This window comes from Corvus kubaryi, unplaced genomic scaffold, assembly GCF_017639235.1.
Source record: "Corvus kubaryi isolate FWS band 111438036 unplaced genomic scaffold, C.kubaryi_AGA036_p1.0 137, whole genome shotgun sequence".
NCBI classification, from domain to species: Eukaryota; Metazoa; Chordata; class Aves; order Passeriformes; family Corvidae; genus Corvus; species Corvus kubaryi.
In genome coordinates, this window is record NW_024580671.1 from 13,783,446 (window position 1) to 13,789,802 (window position 6,357).

Sequence of the window (6,357 nt, forward strand, 5' to 3'; positions counted from 1 at the left end):
CCCATTCGGGCTTTAAGGCTGCCGCGGCGTCCCGCCCCCCGGCCGCCGCGGGGAGGGAGCGGCTGCAGCGGCGGCAGCTGCGCTCCTCCTCTCCGCTCCGCTCCGCTCCGCTCCCGGGCGCGGGCGAGAGGCACCGGCAGTGCCGCAGCCGCGGCGGCAGCGGGCGGCGCCGCTGCGGCAGGGTCCCGACGCCCCCGGCGACCGTGCCCGTCCGTGCCCGCCCCTCCCCCGGAGCCTGCCAGCAAGGACCTGAAACGTGCGCGGTGTGCCCGCGGGTGTCTTTATTCACCCTGGAAAAGGGTGGCGGGGGAGCCAGGGGGACTTACGCAGCCGGCGAGGTGAACGAAACCCGAGAGCACTCAGTTCCCACCGGTCAGACTCCAGTATTATGCAAATTTACAAACACGGGAAAGAGGCGGTCAAATCCGGATATTTATTACCCCAAAGAAAAAGCACAGGGCTGGCAATAACAGCCAGATCACTCAGGACGAGTTAGGAAAACCCTCATATTTGGGAGCGGAGGGAGGTCTACACCCAATTTACTTACTTGGGAAGGGGCAATGCTGAGGCCACGGCCAGGCTCCAGGGTGCACACACAGTCTATATGGTCACTGTGTCGGGCAAAATGCCTCTGTGCAGCCTGCCAGAGTTGTTGACATTGCACTTCAGCCGAATTGTCAACCAAAGCCTTTTAATGTGGGATGTGGTCCCTAGTGTCAGTGTGCTGGTATTGCTGACATCCCAGGAAAACAGGATGCTCTTAGCCTTGCATTATGACTGGGTTTTAGTGCAGTATGTACTAGTTCTGGTCATTGCTGGAGACAGATAAAACGAACTTGAAGTTTCTAGACACAGCCTCAACAAATTGTTGGGAAAAGTCAGGTAACTCCATTGGAGCAGGTATCTGAAATTTGGCATCAGACATCTATCTGGCTGCTTCAGGCCAAGGCAGACAGGAATGTGGCTGAGATGCACTGAGGAATGTGGAAGGGTCTTCAGAAGAGCCAGATTGCAAAAGACCAGCACAACCAGAATAAGCAGCAGAAGAGGACTTGTGAATCCCTCCTGTACTTCAGGCAATACAGTTTTATGTATCTTTGTAAATAAACCTGTTATTGAAGATCTCTAACAATCACCACATTATCATTCTCAGTGGAATAATCTGAGACCCTCATTTTTATGTAGAAAGATGCAGTACTCAGTATTTCACACTAACACACCCCAAGCTATCTTTACAGTAAAAAGAAAATTCAAATATTCATAGATGAAAAATCATGTGCAATGTGAGAGTACAGAAATACAGCAAAAAGCACTGCCTGTTCATGCAACAGTTCTGTGTGTACTGCCACTCCTGCAGAACTGCCTCCTTATGTTCAACTAATGAGAATCCACAGAGGGAGGCAGCATGCACTACAAAGAGATCACAGTCTTCATGCACCTACACACCAAAAAATATTCTCTCCAGCTCAGATTGAAACCCATGCTACACTACAAAGCATCCGTGAACATTTTTTCAGATAGTGAATCAGTGAGCAAGTTTTTGAAGTAACTAAGTTAATCAAATGAAAATAATCTACTTTTCTATTGAAGTAACGAAAAGCATAAGTGCACCTTATATCTCCCCCAAATTTCATGTTGCATTTGTTGTCTTAAGAGGAAGCTAATTTATTTTTTTTTAAGTGTAGTGCTTCTCTCATATAAAAAAAGATGGACTGCTCCTATTTCTTTTTAATCAAGCAATCAAGATTTCCTTGATGAAATACATACCTGAATAGCAACAATTAACAAATAATCTCAGTAGACAAGACTAATCAGGCCCGCTCACTGAAAGCCAGGGACTGCCTGCAACAGAAGAATATAAACAAATTCTTATCTACAAAACTGTCAGCAAACAAAAAAGCCAGCAGTAAAACCAGTAAGTTGAACCTAAAAAGCAGGCTGAATCAGGACAATGAGTCATCTTGAAATGTTAGTTTTGGTGCTTGTGAATGAAACTAATCTATCAGCACTCCTACTACAAAATAGCGCTTGTGTAAAGGCTATCGTTTTACACCCACTTTCCAACAGAGCTGTGGGTATTGAACTAACCGTATATTGATACTACTAATTGATACTACAGTTTCAATTTCTGTAGTCATTTTACACTCAGATATGAGAAATCAGCCTTCAGCACATTAGTCTGTAACTGGGAAGTTCTCTTTTTGTAAACTTCTTTGTAAACTTCTCATATTTCAGTTTGTGCCCGTTGCATCTTGTCCTTCACTGGACATCACAAGGAGGCTGGCTTCATCTTTACTCCTCCTATCAGGCTTTTAGACACATCAATAAGATCCTCTGCCTTGAGCCTCCTCTTCTCAAGGTTAAACAATCACAGTTTTCTCATCCTGTCCTCCTTCTCCTTTCATCTGTGGATGCACAAATGCCTCTTCCCTGGTTTGCTTCTCATTAAAAGTATTTAATTCCCTCAAAACTCAAAACCCCATTACTCAGAGATTGTGCTCTTAATGTGCTCTTTCTTCCATACTGCTGTTGTGGGTTGACCATGTCCAGCAGGTAAGCATCCACACAGCTGCTAGCTCACTTCCCCCTGCCTCTTCCCCTAGTGGGACAGGGGAGAGAATAGGAGAAAAAGAAAGAAAACCAGTAGGTCAACATAAAGATGGTTTAACAACTGAAGAAAAAAAAGGTGACAATTCTAAAATGTAAGAAGTAAGGATTAAAAAAAGTATGCCAAGGCAACCACACACCAAAACCCACAAGCAGACCATCAGTCTCTGATAAACAGCTTTGAAAACAACCCCAACCTCACCCTTTTCCTCTACCCAGTTTTACTGGTGAGCATGATGTTATATATTATATGGCATCAGCTGTCCCAGCTCTGTCGTCTCCCAAATTCATGCCTACTTGCTGGTATGGGAATGTGGGCAGAATGGGAAAGAGAGATAGCCCTGATCCTGTGCAAGCATTTCTGAGCAACAGCCCAAACACTGGCATGTTTTCCACAGTGTTTTAGTTACAAACACAAAACACAGCACAATTTCACTGCCATGAAGATAGTTGACTTAATTCTGGGCCAGATCCAGTACACCTGGAAAAACATCCTTGGAACAAAAGACTCCTCGCCTTGTAATTTTACAGTCATGGTTATGGCAACCTGTCTCAGCCATACAGCTTCAGACTTATTCCTTACCTGCATCTCCAACTCATTTCTTACCATCTTCTAAAAGAAGAGAAAGCAGCACAATAAAACATGAAACAAATGGGGGAGGAAAAAAGCCACAAAAGCTGGCAACAGTTAGTGTATAACAGAAGATCTAAATAGTTCAAGAACTTAGAAGAAAGAAAAGGCAAATAGATACATCCCATGGAAACTAAGGATGTTAAGTTAATCAGAGACAATGATTTTTCAAATACTAGTATTGCTTTGCAAGTAGATGTGAAAAATAGGATTGTGTAAAAGAATGTGGAACAGCAGAAAGGTTTCTACTGCATATTTGGAAAACATAAACAGCAACTGTTTTCACATTATGTAACATGAAACACTTTACATTAAATCAATAATATGAAAGGATAGTAAACTGCACAAACTAAATTAAATACTTATTTTTAAATGGCAGGTTGAAGACTTATTAGAAAAATAAATTAAAGGCATGATAGCAATGTTAATAATTGTTTCCTAACTGCTGAAATGCTGAGGAAATTTCACAGAACTAGAAGAAAGTTAATGTTGTAACAAGTGAAAGGGAGAAAAGCAAACGCACACACACGTGCACACACACATTAAGGCAAAAAAAAAAAGTGAAAAAAGCATTTTGATATAAATTCTAACAAATGTAAGTGATGCTCCAAACAAAAATGTTAATGGAATCTCGGGATATGGGTGATTATTATGTACTTTTTGATCCTTGTCAACCAGGTTTTAGATTACTAAGAGGAAGTTAGGGATGGTTTCATCATGGTTGATAGGTTAAATCACAAAAATAAAATTTTGAGCATAATTAAATATATATATATATATATATACATCTAATTTTACAATGCCAGTGCAACGTGGAACAAAAAAGCAGTAGGAGAACCAGAACTTTACATTACTTATTGTCAAGCAGAACTTCGGTCTGAGAGTCAAATGATATAGGGCTTACCAAAATTGAAGTAGAAGCTATATTGACAATTTTGAAGATGAAAGTCCAGTGACAAACCTTACACTTGAATTAAATACTGACTTCTGTTCATCCAGACCAGGTTTACTCCAAGTAAGCATGATTCTACTTCAAATAATCCATATTGATTTCAAACAGACAGGCAATATATACCTAGCCTAGATGAAATCACTAAAGAACTGAGTGAGGTGAATTTACACCACCCATTAAATACTGTTTAAGAACCTCTGCTGGCTATATGGATGATTTCAGCAAATAGAACAACTACATGTGACTTCTGCACTAGAAAAAGGAATGAATAATCAACTTGTAGCTACTCTGAAAGTTCCATGCAGAGACTTGGAGAAAACACAAATTAAGAAAAAGTGGAATCTGAGTCCAGCCTTACACAGATTTTATTTCTCCACACTGTCCAAGTTGGTTGCAATGGTAAAGTAAGACTTCAGAAAAATAGAACTAAAGCTGGAAGACAAAAGGTCAGAAAAATAGTAAGCAGCAACATAAGATCTTTCAGAAAACAAAATATGCGCTAATGTTGCTGAACCCTTGACGTGTGGACTATTTGGGGGATAGGGACTTTGCTGGATGTTGTGGTCAATGGCTCCATGTCCAAGCAGAGGGACGAGGGACTCCTCGGGGGTCAGTAGTGGGACAGAAGTATTTGTTGGTGATATGGGATTGAATGCACCTCAGCAAGTTTGTCAAGGATGCCAATCTGTGTGTTGTGGTTGACACATTGGAGGGAAAGGATGACATCCAGAAGGACCTTATCGGGCTGAAGAGGTGGGCCTATGTGAACTTCATGAAGTTTAACAAGGCCAAGTGCAAGGTCCTGCACCTGGATCAGGGCAATCCCAAACACAGGTACAGGGCGGGCAGAGAATGCATTGAGAGGTGCCCTGGAAAGAAACATAGGTGTTGGTGGATGAGAAGCTCACCATGACCTGACAACATGCACTCTCAGCCCAGAAGGCCACATGTGTCCTAGGCTACATAAAAAGTAGCATGAGCAGCAGGGCGAGGGAGAGGATTCCCCTCCTTTACTCCACTATCATGAGACACCACCTGGACTATTGTGTCTTACTCTGGGGTCCCCAGCATAAGAAGGACATGGACCTGCTGCAGAGAGTCCAGAAAAAGGCCAGCAAGGTGATTAGAAAGCTGGAACACCTCTCCTGTGAAGAGAGGTTGAGAGAGCTGGGGCTGTTCAGCCTGGAACTTTACTCCATACTAAAGAAAAATTTGATTTAAGATAATGAGAGGAAATTTCTCAGCCTCACGAAAAAACACAGGACAAAAAAAGTAAGTCCTGTTTCCAACGTACTGTGCCTCATGATGCTCTTCTAAAGTACAATGAACAACTGTACTGTGTGCAATTACAGTACAACAATGCATTGCCTCTGAAAAAAAAAAATAAATCTGAAGGCTTTACTGTGTTGTCATATTAATTCACTGCATCTTGGTCCTGTTTCTGTTAAAATAAAAATAGGTGTAGCATGACAAAAATTTTGCATCTTGAGAGAAGTACTTTTGGCATCTCGGCAGAAGTATACTTTTAAGCTCAAGCATAGTACGATAACTCGAACAATTAAATTACTTTATTTTCAATTCTCTGCATACCTGAAACTGGTGTATGTTATCTATTAAAATAAAAGGACTCTGATCATGCACTGCCACATACAACTGACTGAAATGGGGGAACAGAAATGCAGCCAGAGCAGGGAATGCTATGAGGTCCTGGCTGCTTCATTGGCTGTCTTGATAGAGGCTGTGGCAACCCAGATGCTGCACTAATATAAATGAAGAGAAAATCTGATGCTGCCAAAGCAGACCCTTTCAGGTGTCCTGCCCAAAAAACAGCTGGCCGAAGCAGTGGATCAAATACAAGAATACAAGTGACCTACACTTGCTAACAACTTCAATATGACTGTCCAAATGGTAGCACTCAGTGAAACAGAACTATAATCTCCGTGAAAATAATCGTGTACCAATATTAAATATGAGAAAGCTAATCATAGTCTGAAGAAAATTAATAAGAGCGTCATGTATACACTGCTATGTCTAGAGAGCTGAGGTTTTGCTGTCAGATTTTTAGTTTTGAACAAGTGATGAGAAGACCAGGTTTTGTGACCTTTCTTTAAAGCTTTTACTTGTCCTTTACAGGGGTATGCAGTATCTATTATGCAAATAGACTTTT

The 6,357-nt window shown here is 41.7% G+C and overlaps 1 protein-coding gene across 1 annotated transcript in view; it reads right to left on the minus strand.

Moving 5' to 3' along the window:
- TMEM117 (transmembrane protein 117) overlaps positions 1 to 627 on the minus strand; it is a 193,270-nt gene extending 192,643 nt beyond the window's left edge. The window contains exon 1 of the mRNA XM_042017929.1: positions 548 to 627. The gene's annotated coding sequence lies outside the window, so the exon portion shown is untranslated. The remainder of the gene's footprint in view (positions 1 to 547) is intronic.
- Positions 628 to 6,357: the final 5,730 nt, after the last annotated feature.